Raw genomic sequence first — 24,272 nt, forward strand, 5'->3', positions numbered from 1 at the left:
TCATTTGGTGAGCGTGGAACTCTGGCAAGTGTGAGAGGAAGATTCCTCCTCATTTCCTCTCTAAAGCCCGCTGATGGGAGTCACGCCTCCACCAGCGGGATCAACAGCAAGTCCGCCTTTGAAGTTTCCTCTCTGCTTCCACAGCTGAGCTGGGAAAGCGGGGGATGCCTGCAGCCACACTTCACAGGGACACCGGTTGATTGTCCTGCTTCTGCCCCTGAATCCACCAAGGGTTCAATGGAACTATTTTCTTTGGAAGAAAAAAGGCATGACTAATAAACAGGTCAGGAACACTTGTGTTCTCTGTTTCCTCTTTTCTCTCTTTAACTGCATGAGGCGCTCCGCGGTAAGCACGGAGGGGCAGCCTCCCTGGGTGCACAGCTGGGCCCAGCCCGCCGCTCCAAGGGGCACAGACGCTTGCTAACGACCCCACACCGTTTCAGGTGGAGTTCCTGATAGGAATCATCAGAAAACGAGAGGCAGAGTTTAGGGTGAAACTGCTGTAACGTCGGAAATATATTTAAGTATTGAGTAAAAATAAGAGAGAAAATGGTAATAAAAATAATTTCAGATATTAAGAATAAATGTATCTTAGTACTATATATAAAATAATCAACAAATTTCATATATCACTTATATGTGGAATCTAAAAAAATGATACAAGTGAACTTATTTACAAAAGAAACTTACGGTTACCAAAAGGGAAAGGGGTGGGGGAAGGATAAGTTAGGAGTTTGGGGTTAATATATACACACTACTATATATGAAATAGATAACCAACAAGGACCTAGTGTATCGCACAGGGAACGCTACTCAATATTCTGTAGTAACCTATATGGGAAAATAATCTGAAAAAGAATGGATATATGTATATGTAAAACTGAACCACTTTGCTGTACACCTGAAACTAATACAACATTGTAAATCAACTATACTCCAATATAAAATAAAAACTTTTTAAAAAGAATAAATGTATCTTAGAAAATATAATTAAAGAGAGAAGGGGGCTTCCCCGATGGCACAGTGGTTAAGAATCCACCTGCCAATGCAGGGGACACGGGTTCGAGCCCTGGTCCGGGAAGATCCCACATGCTGCGGAGCAACTAAGCCCGTGCACCACAACTACTGAGCCTGCGCTCTAGAGCCCGCGAGCCACAACTACTGAAGCCCGCACACCTAGAGCCTGTGCTCCGCAACAAGAGAAGCCACGGCAATGAGAAGCCCGTGCACCACAATGAAGAGCAGCCCCTGCTCGCCACAACTAGAGAAAGCCCGCGAGCAGCAACGAAGACCCAACACAGCCAATAAATAAATAAATAAATACATTTATTTTTTAGTAAAAGAGAGAGAGAAGGGACCAAAGCATATTACAGGGAGCCAGGTGATTCATTCAACACACAGGTATGGAGGACAAACTCTGTGCTAGCCATATGTCATCCTCTAAAGGCTATTTGATTCTAAAGACAGAATCAGAATAGGAATAGGTGCTGGAGAACCGGAAGTAAAAAGGACACCTGGCTTATATCCAACCTGTATGCAAAATAGTGAGGCTCATAGAAGAGGGACTGGAGCTTAGTCTTAAACTATTTCCCACTTGACACCCTAATAAATCCAGAGCCAGACTCACACAAAACTACAAAGCAAGAAACATTTCCCACCTGTCTTTTTGTCCCTCTTCAGCCTCCTATCAGTCTCTTTGGGCGAGACAGGTCTTGACTGAGAATTTAAGAGTGGGGATGAGGAATTAAGCCAAGAACCAAGGAGGTAGAAGAACATGGAAACTTCCAGCAGCAGGTCATCTTTCTTCTATCCTGGACCCCTCGCCCCAAAATAAATGAGTGACCTTTAGCACTGGAGTCTATGCTGACCTTTATTTTATTTAGACATAGTGAAAAGCTAAAGCCATTTATGCAGCATTCCACACCCGAGGTAGGAAGGTGATAAGTCAAAGGGGAAGCCAATCACGGTCTGGGATTATTGGTAGCCGTTCAGCACCAAATTTGATACTGAAGGACCACTGTGCTGTTCACGTCTTTTAGTTTTCATGTTTCTAGTTCCAAAGTTTCTTTCTTCTCTTCCAAATCAAGAAATGACAGAGGTCTCACTGTTACGAAAGAGTAGGTCCATCCCAGGGAGTTGTATGAAAAAAATATTTTGACAAATTGCAAGCTAGCCAAAGAAAGTTGGGGCTTTTTAACTGCAACCAATATTGATGTTATTAAACTCAACTGCAAATGCCTTTGGCCTCAGAAATCTGGGGAAAAAAATGCACCACATAAATGTAAAGTATTTATCACATAACAAGTTAATGTATGTTTATTATATTCATTTTGGGGAAGGGATTGCAAGTGTCTCTGAATAACATTTTATCTTGAGGTTTTAAAAAAAGGCCCATTTAAGTTGACTACAAGCTAATATAAATCTTGTGTCTGAAATGCTTTCTAGCGCCAGTACTAGAACGGTAACTAGCCCAAAGTAAATACTTGGTAGGTAGTTGCTGAAATAATTAATTTGCTGGCAACAATTTACAGAATTGATGTTTATTTTTATATTTTAAAAAAGTGTTTGTAGGTTCTGTTTCTGGTAATGGAGGAATAATTGTGTCAGACTAACTCTCTTACAGATAATGAGTTCAGAACAAAACATAAAAACAGCTATCTGAAGGAAACCATAAGCAGACAAACCAGGAAGAAGATGACGCTTGAAAGAAGGAACGGCACTGGCTGAGATCTGTGTTTATATGGGTTTTTTGCCTGAAGGTATTTCTTAGTCCACCCATTGAGAATAGCTAGAACTCAAGGAGAAAGCTACAGTGAAATTAGTTTGAGGAACAGGGCAGTGTTCAGAGCTTCTAGGCTGAAAAGTGAGGGGAACATCACAGAAAGAAGTGAACCCCAGAAGGGGGCACCCCAAAATATACATGTAAATTCTGCCAAGTCCTTGGCTGATCCCTGAATTACGAATCTACATGAGAGACCCTAAGGAGATTGGCAGAAAACAAACAGCTGAAAGGCTGAAAGAACTAAGCTGGGTATTCAGCTGTTGCCTACCACTGGAGATACAATTTGAATCCTGCCAAAGTAATTACCTGCTAGAACAAAACTCAACACTTTTCAGAGAAGATAAAAGAATCTAGGGTCTCTAACACTGTATCATCCACAATGCCCAACATACAATCAAAAATTACAGGAATGAGAAGAGCAGGGAAATGTGATCCACAGTCAAGAGAAGAAATGGGACAATGTGGTCCATCAAGAGAAAAAACAGTCAATGTAAACTGACTCCAAGATGACCCAGATGTTGAATTATCAGACAAGGACTTCAAAGTAGCTGTTACAAATATGTTTAGATAAATGAAATACTTTCAGGTAAATGATAATTGAAAGGCTTTATCATCAGCAGATCTGCTGTAAAAGAAATGCTAAAGGAAGTTCTTTGGGGGGGAAAAAAAGAGAAGTGATAGCAGCTGGAAACTCAAATCTAAGCAAAGTCTCGGCATAATGAATGACCAGTTGAGGAAAGACAATGATGGAGAAAGTAGGGGCTCTTATCAAGTGGGAATAAAGAGTATATAGAACTTTTTGTACTATTTTAACATTTCTATAAGCTTGAAATTCCTTTTTTAAGTTATAGAAAAAGTATTTGTCAGTCAATTTCTTAGTCAACCAGAATCTATTTTTTGTATCACACCAATCATTGGCAAAACTGAAAAACAGGCAGTGTTTCTGAAGGTGTCTTGGACAACATTATGCTTCTTTCTTCTCTACTTCTTCACACAGTATCCAATACCCTTCTGTCTATCAAAATCTATTCCAAGAAAGAATCTAAAACACACTTCCACAAAAGTATAAATGACTGATAAAACAGGGTGTTTGTTTGTTCTGCATTTTAACAGAGAGAGCCTTCAGCTGGAAAGGAATGAAGTTTTCAGGCATTACAGAGAAGTTTAATTTTTAGGCATAAGAGAGCCTTTACAGCCTCTGAAATCATTATGTAAGCAATTAACTAAACTCCACCTATTCATTTGGCTACCACATCCAATTCTGCCCTTCTCCATCATCTTAGTTCAAACGCTAGCAATCAGAATGTCACCTCTTCCCCACCAAAATGATTAAATGCATTGGAATCCCTAAATAAAGAGAGTGATTCTACAGTTTTGTATCTGTTAAAACAGTCAACTCTGTCTCATCCCAGTGAGGTAGGAAGAGAGATGAGCTTTTGGTTACCATTTTACAAATGAGGAAAAGAGAACAATGGGATTGACTCTTCCAGTCCTGAACTTCTGCAATACTGAGAAATGTAAAGATTAAATGGGAAGAAATGTCTCCGGGGGCAAACAGAGAGAGGTACGAAGGCAGGTATATAAAAAGGCAGTTTCTGACAAACATATAGTTTGCTGTCAAGTTTTTTCTTTATCCACTACAGTGGATACTTTAAAAATTCTAGATGTTTAACAAATAATCACTTAATTAAATCATCCAAGAAGGCAGCCAGGCCTATGGAATAAAGCTGTCTTAATAGTTTTCTATTTTTTCCCAGTGCAAGAGAGCAATAGTGTTTCTACCATCCTTGCAGCCCTTGCTAGAAGTCCTGTATACTTTGTGACAGTGATTAAACTCCAACAACATATAGTAGTTTATTTTATTTTATTTTTTTAGTGGCTTACAATAACAAACATTTATTTTCTCACAGGTGAAGAATTTGAGAACAGGGTCTCTGGGTGGCTCAGGGTCTCTCGAGGTAGCAGTGAGCATGTCAGCCTTCAGGTGGGGTCACCTTCAGCCGAAGGCTGGAAGGGCTGCTTCCAAGGTGGCTCTCTCACATGCTGATGGCGGGAGACCTCACTTCTTCACCATGTGAGCTGTATAGTGTTAATACCCTCCCAAAAGCAAAAAAAAAAGGATGGATTTATTTTCCTTAAAATATCCCAGAGCACAGTAAGTATACTATATATTTTTAAGGTGTTACAATTTTAAATATATATATAATTATTCTTCAAAAAACATTGGTAGAGAAATCTCAGTTCATCGTACCAATGAAAATAGTCGCATGGAAAGTCAAAAAAAGCAAACAGTCCCAAAACATTAACCTTTTGTGTGTGTGTGGTTACACATTTGCCTTTCCAAATTCGTTTTGCTACACCAGTATTTTAATTGGTTTGTGATTTCTTAAACTCATTCACCCTAACAGTAAAGTCCAGCAAATGCAAAGCTCTTTGAATTCCAAAGGGAACAAAGCTGGCCTGGGGCTGTGAAGGGATTGCAGGTAATCTACAGATTTGCTGGTTGGTTTCAGACAATCTTTAGCGGACCAATTCTGTCGTTTGAAAGAGTAGTCATGGTGCAGGTTTTTACAAATTAATTTCTCTCTTGTTACATTCAGGTTTAGTAGATTACCACAGCATCACATTTTGAATTTACTTAAGTCACCATTTCCCACAATTTATAATTCTTAAACAAAATCTAATGGATCTAGAGATTATCATACTAAGTGAAGTAAGTCAGACAAAGACAAATATATGATGTCACTTATATGTGGAATCTAAAAAAATGATACAAATGAACGTATTTGCAAAACAGTGACAGATTCACAAACATTGAAAACAAACTTATGGTTACCAAAGGGGAAAGGAGGGGGGGATAAATTAGTAGGTTGGGATTAACATATACACACAACGGTACTATGTATGAAATAGATAATCAACAAGGACCTACTGTATAGCACAGAGAACTCTACTCAATATTCTGTAATATCCTATATGGGAAAAGAATATGAAAAAAGAATGGATATATGTATATGTATAACTGAATCACTTTGCTGTACACCTGAAAATAGCACACATTGTAAATCAACTCTACTCCAATATAAAATATAAATTTTAAAAAATCTAATGACATTACTGTCTTATATATCAGCAAAATATCAATCAATAAAGCACTGTTGATTGGAAACCAACTAAGGCTGAGGAAATATGTCAACAGTCCAGAACACAGGAAGGGACATTGGCCTGGCTAATTGCAGACAAACTTCAAACACCTGTTTTGAGCTATCAAGGCCTTTATCAGCAAATCTTTTTGGGAAAGGGGTCGCTCCCTTTCTTCCTTGAGACTTTTGATCATCCGAGTTAGTTTTCTCTTTTCATCTTCAAGACCCGTGATGTTTTCTGCAGACGACTGGAGATTGGGTTTTAGAAATGCCAGTTCCAAGGGCAGATTTTCATTTATCTACAGATGAGTGAATCAAAGTGGTTGGAAAAGTGGTTACTTACTCAAAATTTGCTTATTTAGTTGCATTCTAATTTACTTACGGTTCTGGATGTTTTTGGCTACTTCTTAGGTGCCTTACTTAATAGCCTGTGGCCTGTTGCCATGGTGAAATAGAATTAATAACAACTCTTAGTTATGCTAACTTAATATTTGTAAAATATATGCTTTGTTTGTTTATTAAAAGGAAAAAAGACGCCGGAAAATCAAGTATGCTTCAAAAGAGTTACAAAATTTTTTAAAACACTAGTCCTTAATTACTGTTGTGGAGAACTTCGAGCTGAATGTATTAACCATACACTTACTGTCCTGCTAGCTGACAGCTTTGACTGACGCTTGACGTTTGCTTTTTCAAGCTATTTGAGGGTAAATTTAGCTTGAAACAGTTCCGAATGGAGGGAAGCCATTTCATGGTCCAAACAATCCATTTCCTTTTGAACTCTATTATAACTTGTGATTTTTGGCCAATCAGAAGGATCTAGTTCATCTTTCTCCTAAGAAGTTAAAATATAATTTGAATTTGATTTAGTTTCTATCAAATCACATTTAATACAAAGACAATTCTTCATTTCTGTATGTTTCAGGACAATTTTGAAAGCACCAATAGAGATACAAAATGAACTAGGTAATGGTTTAGTTAATAGAACACAGAATTTGAAACCTGAGTTCCAGCCTATTTCTATCTGTGTGGTATGTATTTGAATTTGAGCGTAGCTCACTAACCTCACCAGGCCTCAATTTGTTCACCTGTTAAATGGAAATAAGACTGCCTTTACCCCAGGGATGTTCACATCCTAAATGTTATACCACCTGATCCCCTGGGAAGGCAATGGAATGATCCTTGGTGATGTTCAATATTTTTTTACTGTGTAATCAATGTCTATATTTAAGAGCTGGAAAGAGCAGAATCAGACAAGGACGGAGTCCCTAAAGCCTCCTGGCCACTACAGCATGTATTCTTCAGCTTTCTCTGCAGTCCCAGGAAAAGCAGCCAGCTCATGAAAACGAATAAAGTACAGGAATAAGCATCAAACAAAACTACCACATGTGAACACACAGCTAGGTATCTCACGACATCTAAACACCTTTGGTCTCTGTGTCATCCTTCAAGTAATGAAAATACCTCCATTTTTTCCAGATGGAAATATGGGCACAGAGAGGCCCAACGTTAAAAACCAGAATTATGTTGTCTCCTGAGATCCTTGTCACTCTGTGCTTCTTATGATTCTCATAGAAACAGAATGGTTTGGAGGTTCAAGCATTGTTTCCAGTAGAAAATAATGCAGATGTTACTGCTGGAGAATAAATTAGCACACCTAATTTATCAACCTTATTCAAGTCCCTTGGAGATCAAAGAAAAGTCAAGCAAATTGCAGCAAGTTTTCCTTACAGTATTTTTAGAGTATCATTCCCAAATACTCAAATATAGAGGATTCTTTCCTTTTCTTTGTATTCATTTGATTACCCCATAGTTTATAAATCACACGTCTGTTTTGTACACTTTGTACCAGACAAGTCTGGGCCTGCAAAGCTTGTAGCCAGTTCACAAAAGCCACTTAACATATTTGTTTGTTATTTAAGTTATGACTTTGAAAACAAAAGAAGACAAGGGCTTTCACAGTGACAGGTAGGTTTACATAAGCTGCTGCACAAACTGAATTCAAAATAGCTCTAGGGCTTCCCTCGTGGCGCAGTGGTTGAGAATCTGCCTGCCAATGCAGGGGACACGGGTTCAAACCCTGGTCTGGGAAGATCCCACATGCCGCGGAGCAACTAAGCCCGTGAGCCACAACTACTGAGCCTGCGCGTCTGGAGCCTGTGCTCCGCAACAAGAGAGGCCGCGATAGTGAGAGGCCCGCGCACCGCGATGAAGAATGGCCCCCACTTGCCGCAACTGGAGAAAGCCCTCACACAGAAACGAAGACCCAACACAGCCATAAATAAATAAATAAATAAATAAAATATTAAAAAAAAAAAATAGCTCTAGTTCATATTGAAAAAGTTATTCTTTCATTGCCGCTCTGTCATAACACTCTTTGATATTTTTTAAAATATCCACAGTAATTAATAAGTATGACACAAAGCTTTCCCTACCTCTTCTCCTGTGTATCCTTTTTGTAAGTCACAGAAACTGCAGCCACCAAGGCTTTCTACTGACGATTGGATGAAGTCTTGCTTTTCCTCCAAAGCACTTATCCTGACACGCTGTAAATCAGGAAAAAAGCCAAGAGACATAGGCTTAGGAGCACATATAAGATGTGGGGTTGGTTCATTTGCTTCTTTCTAGTATCTCTTCCTGCTCCAGTTTCAGTTCAGTTACTCAAGAATATGCAAATAAAAAAAGAAGAAGACTCCTACAGTGCAGGTACCATCAGTGACCCAGTGAGCACAAAGTCAGTAGGTGTGTGTGGCGGACGTGCAACCGAGGGGCTAGCAGTGTGAGCTGTGGCCCGAGAAAGACCTGATTTCAATCCCAGCTCTTTTTCTACCGGCAGCGCTCTGTGTCCTTACCTATAAAATGGAGATAATAACTCCCACCTCAAAGAACTACTTTCAGGGTTAAATGAAATTCCCAATGTTAACTGCTCAGCATAGTGTCTGACAGTATGTGTTCCGTAAGAATTGTTGTGTACTCGCTTTGAGCCAGACTATTTATTTTATGCTAAAAATAAAGTAAAGCATTGCTAGGATGAATCAAGAAAAAAGACCATTCTCAGGAGTGAAATATTTGTATGATATAATTTTTAAAATAATGGAGTTTCTTACTTTCAGTAACATACAGTAACAAAACATGCATAGATTATGGCAAACTTGTTTAATGAACAAATAAGAACCACTTAGAATTATCATAGCAGGATATCATGGAAAGGGGGTTAGATCTGCTTGATTTCAATTCTACCTTTATTCCTTGAGCGAATCTCTTTATCTTTGATCTTTAGCTTCATTGTTTGTTAAATAAACTCCTGGAAGGGGTGTAGTGAGGATAAGATATTAAAACAAAATATATGTCTGTCCATCGGTCTAGGATAATATATTAAAACTATATATATATATCTATCCATCTATCTATCTGCCTATCTATCTATAGAGAGAGAGAGAGAGACCACACAATAAACTATATAGAGTAGTGATTATTCCAATATTACGATAAATTTTTTTTACTGCAAGTAAGATTTTTAAATTAAGTGCTAAAAATTAATATGATATATGTAAACATTCTCCTTGCAAAATTGTTTGCATAATTGCCTACCTAATCCTTTTGTCATTTGTATAACTAAAACTTAACCTGAAGGGAAGTGTGACTGTGATGGGCACATGGGGTGGGGGGGAGCAAGTTTCTATTTCTTGACCTGAGTGGTAATAACAAGGGTGTATCTGCCTTATCATTACTAATTAAGCTATACATTTGTTTAGTGTGGGTTTTGGTGTCTGTGTTGTATTATACAATAACATTTTTTTTTAAAAAAATTCACTCAGTACAATAGCCAAGACATGTAAGCAACCTAAGTGTCCATCGACAGAGGAATAAAGAAGATATGTATATGTATATGTGTATATATATATATATTTTTCATTCCCCCAATGGAATATTACTCAGCCATAAAAAGAAGGAAATAATGCCATTTGCAGCAACATCAATGGACCTAGAGATGATCATACTAAGAGAAGTATAAAGACAAATGACAGAGAAAGGCAAGTATCATATGATATCGCTTATTTGTGGAATCTAAAAAGATGATCCAAGTGAATGTATCTACAAAACAGAAACAGACTCACAGACATAGAAAACAATCTTATGTTACCAAAGAGGGGTTGGGGGGAGAGCTAAATCAGGAGTTGGGGATTAACATATACACACTACTATATATAAAACAGACAACAAGGACTGACTGTATAGCACAGAGAACTAAATTCAATACCTTGTAATAACCTATAATGGAAAAGAATATACATATATACATATATATCACTTTGCTGTACACCTGAAACTAACAAAACATTGTAAATGGGGCTTCCCTGGTGATGCAGTGGTTAAGAATCTGCCTGCCAGTGCAGGGGGACAGGGGTTCAATCCCTGGTCCGGGAAGATCCCACATGCCACGGAGCAACTAAGCCCATGCGCCACAACTACTGAGCCTGTGCTCTAGAGCCCACGAGCCACAACTACTGAAGCCCGTGCACCTAAAGCCCATGCTCCACAACAAGAGAAGCCACTGCAATGAGAAGCCCGCGCACCACAAGGAAGAGTAGCCCCAGCTCACCGCAACTAGAGAAACGCTGCGCAGCAACGAGGACCCAATGCAGCCAAAAATAAATAAAATAAAATAAATACATTTATAAAAAAACAAGGGGCTTCCCTGGTGGCGCAGTGGTTGAGAATCTGCCTGCCAATGCAGGGGACACGGATTCGAGCCCTGGTCTGGGAAGATCCCACATGCTGCGGAGCAACTAGGCCCGTGAGCCACAATTACTGAGCCTGCGCGTCTGGAGCCTGTGCTCCGCAACAAGAGAGGCCACAATAGTGAGACGCCCACGCACCGCGATGAAGAGTGGCCCCCACTTGCCACAACTAAAGAAAGCCCTCGCACAGAAACGAAGAACCAACACAGCCATAAATAAATAAATAAATAATTCCCATTTAAAAAAAAAACAAAAAAACAAAAAAACAAAAAACATTGTAAATCAACTATATTTCAATTTAGAAAATTTTTTAAAATTCACTCAACCTGGGCTTCCCTGGTGGCGCAGTGGTTGAGAATCTGCCTGCCAATGCAGGGGACACGGGTTCGAGCCCTGGTCTGGGAAGGTCCCACATGCTGCAGAGCAGCTGGGCCCGTGAGCCACAATTACTGAGCCTGCGCGTCTGGAGCCTGTGCTCCGCAACAAGAGAGGCCGCAATAGTGAGAGGCCCGCGCACCGCGATGAGGAGTGGCCCCCACTTGTCGCAACTAGAGAAAGCCCTCGCACAGAAACGAAGACCCAACACAGTCATAAATAAATAAATAAATAAATAAATAAATAAATAAATAAATAAATAAATAATCCTGGTCAAAAAAAAAAAAAGAAAAACGTAGTTTGGAATGGAATGTTGATGGGAACCAAAGATTTAAAAAAAAAAAAATTCACTCAACCTGGGAAATCCCTGGCAGTCCAATGGTTAAGACTCTGTGCTTTCACTTCCGAGGGCGCGGGTTCAATCCCTGGTTGGGGAACTAAGGCCCCACAAGCCACAAGTCATGGCCAAAAAAAAAAATTCACTCAACCTAGTTACTATATGAACTACTACAAATGTGAAATCATAGAAGACTGATTCAGGTTTAATTATGTTTTAAAAACATATAAAATAGAATTAACACACAAATAAATGAGTGATATTGATTCCTACCTTTTTATTGGGTCCTTCCACCAACACACCAAATTGCTATCTGAGTTTTCCACTTTCATGTGAAAAATTTTGGATGCAATAAACATTGTGTGCCCAACTAAAGAACAAAAAGTGTAGCCAGTTAAAAAGAGATCAGTGGAAGACAAGTTGAATGTGAGTTCACTTTTGTATGGTTATTAAAAGAATAAAAAGATGCCTTACCACTCTCTCACTTCGGGTGGATAGGGAGGGTGGGAGGGAGACGCAAGAGGGAGGAGATACGGGGATACATGTATACGTATAGCTGATTCACTTTGTTATACGGAAGAAACTAACCATTGTAAAGCAATTATACTCCAATAAAGATATTGGGGAAAAAATGCCTTAGCCATAATATTGAATAAGTTACTATTACCTCTAATGAAAATGTGAAAGTTGCAATTATTCTGTTACTAAGTAGAAAACATGTGACTAGGTATCTTTGGGATACTTACTGGAGCTTTCTCGAGGTAAAGGAATAGAGAGGTACCTTATGACCAAAGCTTCATGAGGGATCCAAAGCAGAAAACCTGGCAAGAACCAAGGAAAACCTGATCTCCCTCCCTTGGCACCTTGGACTTTTGCTCTCTTCTCCCTGCAGACCACCTCCCCTCCTTGAAGAGCAACACACATGCCCCGAAGGGCTGCCCTGCTTCAAGATCTCTTGGGGCCAGCATCTGACGCTGTCTTTTACTCACTCTGTCTGAGTTCCAATTCCAAGTAACTGTGGACAAAAGAGACCATGGGAGCGGAAGGTTCTCTGCTAATGCATTGTAGGGGCGAGAGGAAATGACTTACTGGAATTCCACATAGATAACGACATGGCCACTACCATGGGTCATTTATTCATTCCACCAACATGGAACTTCCATGAGTCAGACTGCACTGGGGATTCAGAGATGAACAACACTCAGTCCTTACCCTTGAGGAGGTCAGACTTCAGAAAGCAAAACAGAACATCACAAGAAATTCCTTAAAGCAGATAAAATAAAGGAAGTATAAATAAAGTCTTTCAAGATCCTAGAGGAGGTGATGACTAATTTCATGGAGCAGATTATAGTAGAATAATCTTGAAGAATGAGTATTAAAACTCACAAACAGACTCCAGCAAAAGATATGTTAATTTATTTTCATCAAAATTGGGAATATCTCTTCAGTGAAGGACACTATGGATTAAGTCTTGACGGGTCCAAGAGGAGATTTTTTTTAAAAATTGGAGTATATTTGCTTTACAATGTTAGTTTCTGCTGTACAGCAAAGTGAATCAGCCACACGTATACATATATCCCCTCTTCCTTGGATTTCCTTCGCATTTAAGTCACCACAGAGCATTAAGTAACGTTCCCTGTGCTATACAGTCTATTCTCATTAGTTATCTATTTTATACATAGTGTATATATGTCAATCCCTATCTCCCAATCCATCCCACCCCCTCTTCCCCCACTTGGTATCCATACGTTTGTTCTCTATTTCTGCTTTGCAAATAAGTTCATCTATACCATTTTTCTAGATTCCACATATATGCAATAATATATTTGTTTTTCTCTTTCTGACTTACACTTCACTCTGTATAACAGTCTCTAGGTTCATCTATGTGTCTGCAAATGGCACAACTTCATTCTTTTATATGGCTGAGTAATATTCCATTGTATATATGTACCACATCTTCTTTATCCATTCATCCGTTGATGGACATTTAGGTTGCTTCCATGTCCTGGTTATTGTAAATAGTGCTGCAATGAACATTGGGGTGCGTGTATCTTTTTGAATTATGGTTTTCTCTGGGTATATGCCCAGGAGTGGGATTTTTGGGTCACATGGTAGTTCTATTTTTAGTTTTCTAAGGAACCTCCATACTGTTCTCCATAGTGGCTGTATCAATTTACATTCCCACCAACAGTGTGGGTTCCCTTTTCTCCACACCCTCTCCCGCATTTATTTGTAGACTTTTTGATGATGGCCATTCTGACCAGTGTGAGGTGATACCTCACTGTGGTTTTGATTTGCATCTCTCTAATAATTAGTGATGTTGAGCGTTTTTTCATGTGTTTGTTGGCCATCTGTATGTCTTCTTTGTATAAACATCTATTTAGGTCTTCTGCCCATTTTTTGATTGGGTTGTTCGTTTTTTTGAGATTGAGCTGCATGAGCTGTTTGGATATTTTGGAGATTAATCCCTTGAGAAGATTTTTGCAATATCTAAAACTGACAAGGATCTAAGGCAACTCAGGAAGAAAATGATGGGTGCTCCAAGTGAAGATGGTAAAGTCTGTAAGCAAGCAATGACCAGAGGAGGAAACCATAAGCATTAAGCATCACTCATCCCTAAACATTTTATACCAGTTAGACCAGCAAAATCAGCAAGCTGGATAGCGCCAGGTGTGGGCAGGGGCTGAGGGCTGTCAGCTCGGGCGTGGGAGTACTAATCAGGGTATCCATCCTGGAGAGAACTCAGCAGTGCTTATCAAGTCTGCATTAATGCTCGGCATCCCGTGCGGGGGGAGGGGGACAAAGCAGAGAGGCCAGCTCAGAAGGTGTTCTGTGAGCTTGGCTTTGATTTTAAATACAATGGAGAACCAAGAGAAGATTCTAAGCAGGCCAGGGACATGGCCAGAACAAACCTGATGGAGTTTGAAGTTAAAAACGGAGGGGGGGGGGGGAATGGCAGCTTAGAAAATGAGTTAGGGGCATGGATACGTAAAATGACACAGTGAGTGAAGCAGAATGCAAAACAGTACTACATAAGAACGCAGAGTACATTTACTAAAAATCAGGAGTGAATCCGGAATAGAGCGTGTCATATTTAACATTCATAGGTTTCTCTTTTCCCATGCAGCAGCTTGTTTATGATTTTTTTAATTGTACAGAATATTGTTTAGAATTCTGTAGTCTAAATTAAAAGCATTACTTAAAAAAAAGTACATAGGGCTTCCCTGGTGGCACAGTGGTTAAGAATCTGCCTGCCAATGCAGGGGACACGGGTTCGAGCGCTGGTCTGGGAAGATCCCACATGCCGCGGAGCAACTAAGCCCGTGAGCCACAACTACTGAGCCTGCGCATCTGGAGCCTGTGCTCCACAACTGGAGAGGCTGCGACAGTGAGAGGCCCGCGCACCGTGATGAAGAGTGGCCCCCACTCGCTGCAACTGGAGAAAGCCCTCACACAGAAACGAAGACCCAACACAGCCAAATATAAATAAATAGATAAATAAATAAATAAATAAATAAGTACATAGAGATTTAAGAACAGAGTCATTTTCCTCCAATCCTGTCTGGAAAGTGAGGTCTTGGCAGCCTTGGGGCAGTTTCAGACAGTTACTTTTTATAAGTCTATTATGAAAATTTAGAACCTAGTTATACATAAATTACTCTTTAAAGAATGTAACTATGAATTTACGGGACTGTGAATTTTTTTCAAAGTATGTTTTACATTTTTTACGGTTTCTACAATGAGGTTGTACCTCCTTAATCTACTATTTTTCCAAACTAAAGTCTGATTTTTAAGGTAGATGAATGTGGGATTTGTTTTATATAGAGGTGCAGTGGAATCGTAAACCTTGACGCTGAACCTAGTTCCTCTTGGGAAATGAGCTGAGTGGTCCAGCTCGTCACTGATGTCACTGTGGCCTCAGCCAGTGGGCAAAGCAGCCCAGGCCCCAGGGCATGTGGGAAGGTCAGGCCTGGCCACCGGCAGGTTCCCTTCAGTGATGAGACCTACAGAGTCCATGCCACTCACCAGGGCAACCTGTAGACAGTCAGGAAGGGCTGGTTAGCTTCTCTTTTGTGTGCGCAGAGAGTTAATTGCCTCTACTCTTAGAAACTGTCCATTTTGGCTTCTGCAACCTGAATATTAATTAACACCCTTCTCTCTTTCTGTGCACCTAACCATCTCAGGGCAACGCCAATGTCGAGGATACACAAAGTCTTTTTTCTTCTTTGCGTCTAGTTTTCTGACTTTGCTTTCTCCCTCTGCCTCTCTCCCTGCTTTCTCTCAGCCCCAATCTGCTGTCTTTCCTTTTGTACCCTGTGTCCTAGGCTTGCTGGCTGTTTTCCTCATTAATCCACAAGGAGGCTGCATTGAGGCCTGGACACGATCTAGACCAGTGGGCCCTCTGGGTAGAACGTCTGTGTGGTCTTCTGCAACAGGACTGCACAGAGAGCTGGTTGGAGGATTTATGCCCCTTCCGCAGTGATGTATTCTAAGGCCAAAGAACCATGTAAACATTATGTTACCTGCTGGAATGTTTTTTAAAAAGTAAATACTTAGGATGCAGGCAAGCTCTTCATTTTATTGAAAATATCATCCAACTACTAGAAATGGTATTCAGTGGCACCAGGGATTATGATATGTCAGGCCCGATTTCCTTACTGGTTTTAACTTAAACACCTTTAAAGAATTGCTTCAGGGTTTCCCTGCTGGCGCAGTGGTAAAGAATCTTCCTGCCAATGTAGGGGACACGGGTTCAGGCCCTGGTCCGGGAAGATCCCACATGCCGTGGAGCAACTAGGCCCGCGCACCACAACTACTGAGCCTGCACTCTAGAGCCTGCGAGCCACAACTACTGAGCCCGCGTGCCACAACTACTGAAGCCTGCATGCCTAGAGCCTGTGCACAAGTGAAGCCACAGCAATGAGAAGCCCGCGCACTGCAAGGAAGAGTAGCCCCCTCTCACTGCAACTAGAGAAAGCCCGCGCAGAGCAACAAAGACTCAATGCAGCCAAAAATAAATAAATAAATTTATTTAAAAAAAAAGAATTGCTTCATATTTTTTGGCCTTTGTGGTATGATTTACTATATTAAAGTAATAATTGACATTATTTACTTATTATTATCTACTTAATGCAATAGGCGAGCTCCTGAAAAGTAGTATATAAATAAAATTAAGAATAGAAAGAATAGAATTTGAAATGACTGAGCTCTGTGAAGAAATTCTATTGTTAACTGGCAATAATTAAAGAATCTTCTTGCAAATAAGGTGGCAGCATTAGAGTGTGGGAAAATAATAGAATCTGGAGTAATAAAACCTGGGTTTCAGTTCTGATTCTGCAGAGTATGAGCTGTATGATACCCAAATGCTCTCAGCCACAGTTTTCCTCTGTAGAACAGGTAGGGATTATTTCACAATATTGTTGCACTTTGCAAATTATAAAGGACTATACTGGTGTGAGCTGTTGCTATGATTACCGCAGAGCCTTTTAATATACAGGTTCTCGTGTGATCCTTCTGCATCCGGTGGTGGTGACAGAGCTGATTTTATTATACTTTCCTATACAGATGAGGAAAGTAAGGGTCAGGAAAGTCTAGGGATTGACCCAAGGTAACATCTCACCAAAGGTGGCAGAGGCAAGAACCCAAATCCAACTTTTTTGGCTCCTGAGTCAGTACTTTGCACTATACCACACTGCCTCAGACTTTAGGAGTAGGGAGGGGAAGTGGAGGGAAAGGGGAGATGAACTCTTACACATCGATATGCTTTCCCTGCTACAGTGGAGAGTGGGCAGGTATGCGAACCAGTAGTGGCTGAAATTCTAGGTCTACCTCTTATTAGCTGTGTCAACCTGGATATAATACGTAATCTCACTGAGCCTCCCTTTAGTCAACTATAAAATAAAAATAATAATATTTAATCTGTAAGGTGGCTAATATTAAATAAAATGATGTGCGTCTTACGGTACATAAAAAGCATTCGTCAAGGCACATATTAGTGCCAAATTCAGGCCCACAAAGGTATGGGAGAAAAGAAACCCAGTATGTCTAAAGTGGCATGTGGAAAGGCAGTAGTTCTGCCTGCCCTGCTCCCCTACAGGGCTGCTTGGGGACCAGGAGAAGGGAAACATTTTCACCTTCCATGAATTTCCTCCATGCAGTCATTCTAGCCATTGACATTGCCTGCAATTCAGAACATCCTTCCCACTTCTTCCTGAGAAGCAACAATGGAATTATTTCTTTCTTTCTTTTTTTGTTTATAGAAGTATAGTTGATTTACAATGTTGTGTTAATTACTGCTGTACAGCAAAGCGATTCAGTTATACACATGTATACATTCGTTTTTTAATATTCTTTTCCATTATGGTTTATCATAGGACATTGAATATAGCTCTCTGTGCTATACAGTAGGACCTTGCTGTTTATCCATTCTCTCTATTATAGATTACATCTGCTAAGCCCAACCTCCCACTCCATCCCTCCCCCAGCCCCCTCCCCCTTGGCAACCACCAGTCTGTTCTCTATGTCTGTGATTCCGTTTCTGTTTCATAAATAGGTTCATTTGTGTCATCTTTTAGATTCCACATACAAGTGATATCATATGATATTTGCCCTTCTCTTTCTGACTTACTTCTCTTAGTGTGATAATCTCTAGTTGCAACCATGTTGCTGCAAGTGGCATTATTTTGTTCTTTTTTATGGCTGAGTAGTTTTAACAATGGAATTATTTCTTGATTACTAAAGGAAATGGAAGGTTTTCATTCTCAGATGGCAGACTGAGTACATAAAATTATAAACTCTGCGTTAAGATACTAATAAGTAATATCTTTAAAACTTTAACAATAAAGAGGCTAGGAAGGTGTGTCATCAACAAACAAGGGAGTTTAACAAACTTCTGTAAAACAAAAAGTGTGTAGCGAGCTGAGTGATGAAGCAGACCCTCTGGAGCCCAGATTATGGGACTGCGTTGTAGGCACTGGTGTGAGAGTGGACCTATAGACAGCCCTGAAGAGCCTTCAGATCCCATCGTGGGCACGAAGTGAGGGTGAACACAAGGACTGGTTAGAGACTTACACATGACAATCACTCCTCCCCCATAATTGTCCCCTATTTCTCTATGCACAATGCCTTATAGCCAGGCGTTTAAACGCCAAACAAAGAAAAAACATCTTTTCTAAAGACATCAGAAGAATTCTCCGGGGAGAACTACAGAGGCTAGACTGATGGTGACCCAAGTAAAACTCCCCTCTTCTCGGTTCTCTGCAGAGCACGGCCTCCACCCACCATCTGCCTAAGTCTAAAGCAAAGTGTGTCCAGAGGAAAGCTCTCACCTCTGTACCCAGTAGTCACAGTAAGTCTTTGAATTTCCACATTTCCAAATATAAGCAGATACCCAAAGCTAATCAGACATTTGAGTCAGACCTGCAAAGTGGAAGAGAAAGAACAAGTACACAAAAAGAAAAACTGTCCTTAGAAGGCATAGAAGTCATTAATGAAACGGAAGATAACACTTTAAATACTGTAGTTAGTACCAACAGAGATATGAGTAAAAAAATATATTCATGAAACAAGGAAAGGAATCCGTGGAAAAGAAACAGAAAATTAGAAAGAACTCTTAGAAAGAAAAAAAGAAAAAGAGAAAGATTTTTGAAATTACAAATTCAATGGAAGGGTCAGAAGACGAAATCAGAGAAATCCCTCAGAAAGTAAACCAAAATGACAAACATACAGGAAACTTAACGAAAATATAAGAGGCACAGAGCCTTAATCTGGGAGGCCTGACTTATAACTAGTAAGTTTTCCAGAAGCAGAGAACAAAGAAAACAGAAGGAATGAGTTTATCTGAAAAACTATCATAAGTTCCAGAAGTTGTAGGGAAAGAGACTACAGGATGTCCAGAAAGATAAGTGAAAAAAGAACCATACCTAGAAATCTCACTGTGAAGTTTGAGAACTCCAGAGATTTAAAAAATTCGAAAAGCCTCCAAACAGCAAACAGGAAGGAAGAGGTTTATAAGACACTCGTGCCACCAGAGTGATGGCAGAATAATGGCCCTTTCAGATGGGCAAGTCTGCAGAAAATTTACTTCCCACCCACTCCTTTACTGGAAACACTTGGGAAGGTTTTCTGGTAAAACGAGGAGTAGGGTCTAGGCTACGGTGCTTGTGAGCCGGGGGAGTACTGCTGGTTGCCGTGTAGTGGGCCCAGAAATCGACCAGGTCCAGATCAGAGCGTGGGGGTACTGGAGGGGAGGACCCAGGGAGAAAGATGGTGCAACCATTTATTTAGGCCAAATAGAATGACTCACTCAGAAAATATAAACGAAGATATTGGGTTGGCCAAAAGTTCGTTCGGGTTTTTCTGTAACATCTTACGGGAAACCTGAATGAACTTTTTGGCTAACCCAATATAATAAAAGCATTGGATCCAAGAAAGTAACCAGAGACACCAGGAAAAGCAAAAAGCTGTATGAGAAAACCACAGTCTACACACGAAAAAACTGGAGTTTCAAAAAGAAAAATGGAATAGTTTCCAAGCAATGGATAACATATAAGAACCTGGAAGAGTGGGGATCTGGTCAAGAAGACATACCATGTTAACGCATCTGTTCCTTCTTACAACAATGAAAGAGTAATTAGAAACTCATGAGAAAAAGTATAAGAAAGACATTTTCCAAATACAAGGCAAACTGCAATGTGGCCTGTTTGAATCCCACATTAGAACCTTCGTACCTGAGGGACACAGGTGCTTGGGAGAAAGCATTGTGTTTAAAGACACTATTTGACAGTCATGATAATGTCAATGCTGCTAATTATCTTTAACATTTAGAATCGATTTATAGACAAACAGCAGAAAAGAGCATTAGGACTGCAACGCAGGTTATGATTGTAACCACCTTTGATATTTTAAAATAAAGGTTCAGCCCCCAAAGTTGAGATGGAGAGGAAGAGCCTGGTCACTAACATTCATAACACAACATGGGGAGTTGAGGGGAAAGAGTCCATCTCGATGGAGCCAGAAATGGAGGTTGAAGTGTCCTGTGAGAGCTGCAGTGCTGTCAGGGCACCAAATCCTTAACTGTTAGAGCAGGAATTGAATAGATAGCATTTAAAGCTGATGAATCAATAGCGGTACAGATACACAATGGTGTAGGTGTGTAATTTACTGATAGGGAGCAAACTCCTAGAATAAATAACAATAGAATGAGGCTAAAAGTGACGGCTGTGGTAGGAGGAGAGGAACTACAGAGGAGTGAGGGCGGGGGACAGTTTGCTTTCCTTGTAGCCCCTTTACAACGTGATTTTTAGTATTTTTTTTCTTTTTGGCTGCACCGCAGAGCATGTGGGATCTTAGTTCCCCAACCAGGGATCGAACCCGTGCCCTGTGCAGTGGAAGCCCAGAGTCTTAACCACTGGACCGCCAGGGAAGTCCCTACAATATGTTTTTTCAATCTGATAAAAGTTCTAATATTTTTTTTCAGTTTAATTAAAGTCTAGTACACATTGCATATTATGTTGACACTTTTTACATACTTCTGTCCCATTTTACAGAAGGGACACTGAGGCTTAGAGATGCTGAATACATCCCTTGATGCACAGCTACTAAGAGCAGCACCCAAATGCCAGCCCAGGTGACAGGAGCTCTTATTCTCTTTTTAAAAAAATTTTATTTATTTAATTAATTTATTTTTGGCTGCATTGGGTCTTCGTTGCTGCGCGCGGGCTTTCTCTAGTTGTGGCGAGCGGGAGCTACTCTTTGTTGTGGTGCGCGGTCTTCTCATTGGGGTGGCTTCTCTTGTTGTGGAGCACGGCCTCTAGGCTCTCGGGCTCAGTAGTTGTGGCATGTGGGCTCAGTAGTTGTGGCTCACGGGCTCTAGAACACAGGCTCAGTAGTTGTGGCGCATGGGCTTAGCTGCTCCGTGGCATGTGGGATCTTCCCGGACCAGGGCTCGAACCCGTGTCCCTGCATTGGCAGGTGGATTCCTAACCATTGCGCCACGAGGGAAGCCCAGGAGCTCCTATTCTTGATGCGATATCATCATTCAGGTGATTCCCAGCCGGATTCTCCAGTGCTCAGATGAAGGGTGCAGACTGACTTAGGAAGAAGCGTGCTACAAGCGTGGAGGCTTTTCCTGCATAGCCCCGCAGGGCACAAGGAGGTTACACATTCCAGCGTCAGTAGAGAAGAATCAAGCTGAGTATTTATTTATGGGACTGTTTTAAAGAAGGCAATATCTGTGACGAGACGAATTCCTAAAAACCATTCTCAATGTGTACTTACAGAATTTTAGGGAAATCATCTATACACACCATTGGTTTAGCTCTGAGGTGGTCTCCCCCCCACTCCCAGCACATGCGCGCACGTACACCCAGGCCCACGTAGTAGCTTAAAACCACCAGCTCTTGGGTCTTGGACTTTCCTTTTTATCACTAAGTCAGTATGGCTTCAGCATAGTTGTCTCGCCCCAGCCTCTAATTTTCTTGGAGGAAGCACACAGTATATTGCTCCACTTAATTTTAATAGGGTCTTTTTTGTTTGTGAAAATTTTTAATGGATAAAAAAGAGCAAGTCCTAAAAAAAAAAACACTGTTTTTTTAAAAAAAGAGGTACCTCTTGTCTTAATTTCAGTTCTTCTACCATCATCCTGCTCCTGGCAACTTCCTCCTGTTTCAGCAGATGGTTTCTTTGATGCATCAAAGTGTGGTGTGCATTTCTAAGGCTATCTGAAAGTGCATACCTTTTTTTTCTGGCCTTGCTGTGTGGCTTGTGGCATCTTAGTTCCCCCGACCAGGGACCGAGCCTGGGCCCACGGCAGTGGAAGTGCGGAGTCTGAGCCACTGGACCACCAGGGAATTCCCATGAAAGTGAGTATCTTACTATCACTGATTTATTTATTTATTTTTTTGGCTGTGTTGGGCTTTCGTTGCTGCGCGTGGGCTTTCTCTAGTTGCGGCGAGCGGGAGCTGCTCTTCTTTTGCGGTGCGCGGGCTTCTCATTGCGGTGGCTTCTCTTTGCTGCGGAGCACCGGCTCTAGGTGCGCGGGCTCAGTAGCTGTGGCGCACAGGCTTCGTTGCTCCGCGGCATGTGGGATCTTCCCGGACCAGGGCTCGAACCCGTGTCCCCTGCATTGGCAGGCGGATTCTTAACCACTGCGCCACCAGGGAAGTCCAATTATCTCTGATTTAAATAACTGATTTTTCAAATCATATTTGGGATCCGGGTGGTCCAGGTCCTCACTCCTGATGCTGGCCCTGGAGTCCATTCTTAAATCTGAATGGGTTTGAGTTCTGATGGTCTGAACTGTAAAGCAAGCACACAAAGCATTTTCTTCAACAGACATATAGGCAATTTGACAAAGGAACCTGTGGTTTTTATTTCACTTTCTCCTGAATCCTTCAGATTCTTACTCTTTCCGTTTTTCCCGTTCTCTCCATCCTATTATCCACCAACTTCCTGAATGATTAGTCTTCACTTCCTGTCTCTACATTCTTACTTTCCTAGTCCTGCTCAACCTCCTGAAATCCGACTTCCTGTCCTTTCCCCAGGAGTCCTGTCCTGCTGGGCAGGGTCCTCGCGGGGTCTTGTCCGGTCATGCACCAGAGCTCAGGATGACGTCTGTTACATCACATGGCAGACATTTTAAAAATACATGTTGTTGGGAAAACTTACGTAGGCCACGGATAATTAAGAGAAGGTTAGACATGGATTTCCTGATCCTTCCGTCATCTCATAGAGAGATATATTGGGGTTGCATCCCAGGTGAGGCGCTCTCCCTCCATCTGTCTTTCTTTTGAGGACAAGTGAGGGAAAACTGTCTTGCTTAAGGACAGTTTGGGTGCCTGCTGTTTAAGGAGTTATCTGGGAACTCCGGGCGCCCAGCCTGCGGAGACTGGGGTTCATAAAATATCCAGGAAGCTACACATCCGGTGAGAAGCTGAGCTTGGGTTCAGGGATTCGAGCTCTCAGTCCTCACCTGTGCCCTCCTCTCTCCCCATCCCAGGTCATTGTCCAGACAACCCAGAATGAGTTCCCTTTGCCACTTTCAAACAGTTCTGTTCATTTCACAACAATCACTAGCCCTCTTGAAGCTGTTACAGTTGGAAGTGTAAGTCAACAACTTGATAGCCAAACAGAGAGGACATTACTTGGTCCTCACCTCCTTATCAGCTTTAGGGCCCTTGACACCATTGAGTCCTCTGGTCCTGAAATCCACACTTCTCTTGGCTTTTCTAATATTACTTTCTTGATTCTCCTTCTACTGGTCTGACCTCCAACTCATTCGCTAGCTCCTTTCATCCCATCTAAATGTGGAAGTGGTGAAAAGATAATGCATAATGTTTAAAACGGAAAACACAATCCAAGATTTTGAATATTTTGTATAATATTTAGAAATATGAGAAATAGATCCATGAAGAAATAACTAAAAGAGTTGAATGTGGTTTCCTCTAGGAAGATTAGGAATTAGTGGCAAGGAGAGCTATTGTATTCTGTAATAAACCCTTTGTGCTATTTGACTTTTTAAATGAAGTATAACTATTTATTTGGTGAAAATTTAAAATCTACTTTAAAAATCTCAGTAGAAAGGCTGAAAGATAAGTAAATCTATACATGTACTGATATATGGAAATATCTCTAAGATTTGTTAAGATACGAAAATCACAAAGAAAAAAAGTGGTTAGTGTGTGCCTATGTGTGTGTATAAATATGTGTATACAGTGCTCACATATGTATAGAATATCTCTGGAAACACATAAAATAATTTCATAGGAGTCAGTTCCCTGACTCTGGGAAGAGAAACCAGGTAGTTGGAGGTCTGGGATATGACTAATATGTTTCATGGTATATATACCCTTTTTATTTTTTGAATTTTTTATTATGTGCATTTTTTTTTTGGAAAA

At 40.7% G+C, this 24,272-nt stretch overlaps 2 long non-coding RNA genes across 2 annotated transcripts in view; one reads left to right on the top strand and one right to left on the bottom strand.

The window, feature by feature from the left end:
- The window catches only part of LOC309621327, a 270,404-nt gene that overhangs the window by 62,008 nt on the left and 184,124 nt on the right, over positions 1-24,272 (top strand). The gene's annotated exons all lie outside the window — the stretch shown is intronic.
- On the bottom strand, positions 65-13,131 carry LOC309621328. Its single transcript, XR_014239937.1, has 3 exons — positions 11,650-13,131; positions 8,358-8,468; positions 65-6,757 (listed from the first exon to the last, which is right to left on the bottom strand). It is a non-coding gene; the product is annotated as an uncharacterized lncRNA (long non-coding RNA).

The sequence above is a fragment of the Balaenoptera borealis genome (assembly GCF_965194805.1).
Source record: "Balaenoptera borealis genome assembly, contig: HAP1_SCAFFOLD_283, whole genome shotgun sequence".
Lineage (NCBI taxonomy): Eukaryota > Metazoa > Chordata > Mammalia > Artiodactyla > Balaenopteridae > Balaenoptera > Balaenoptera borealis.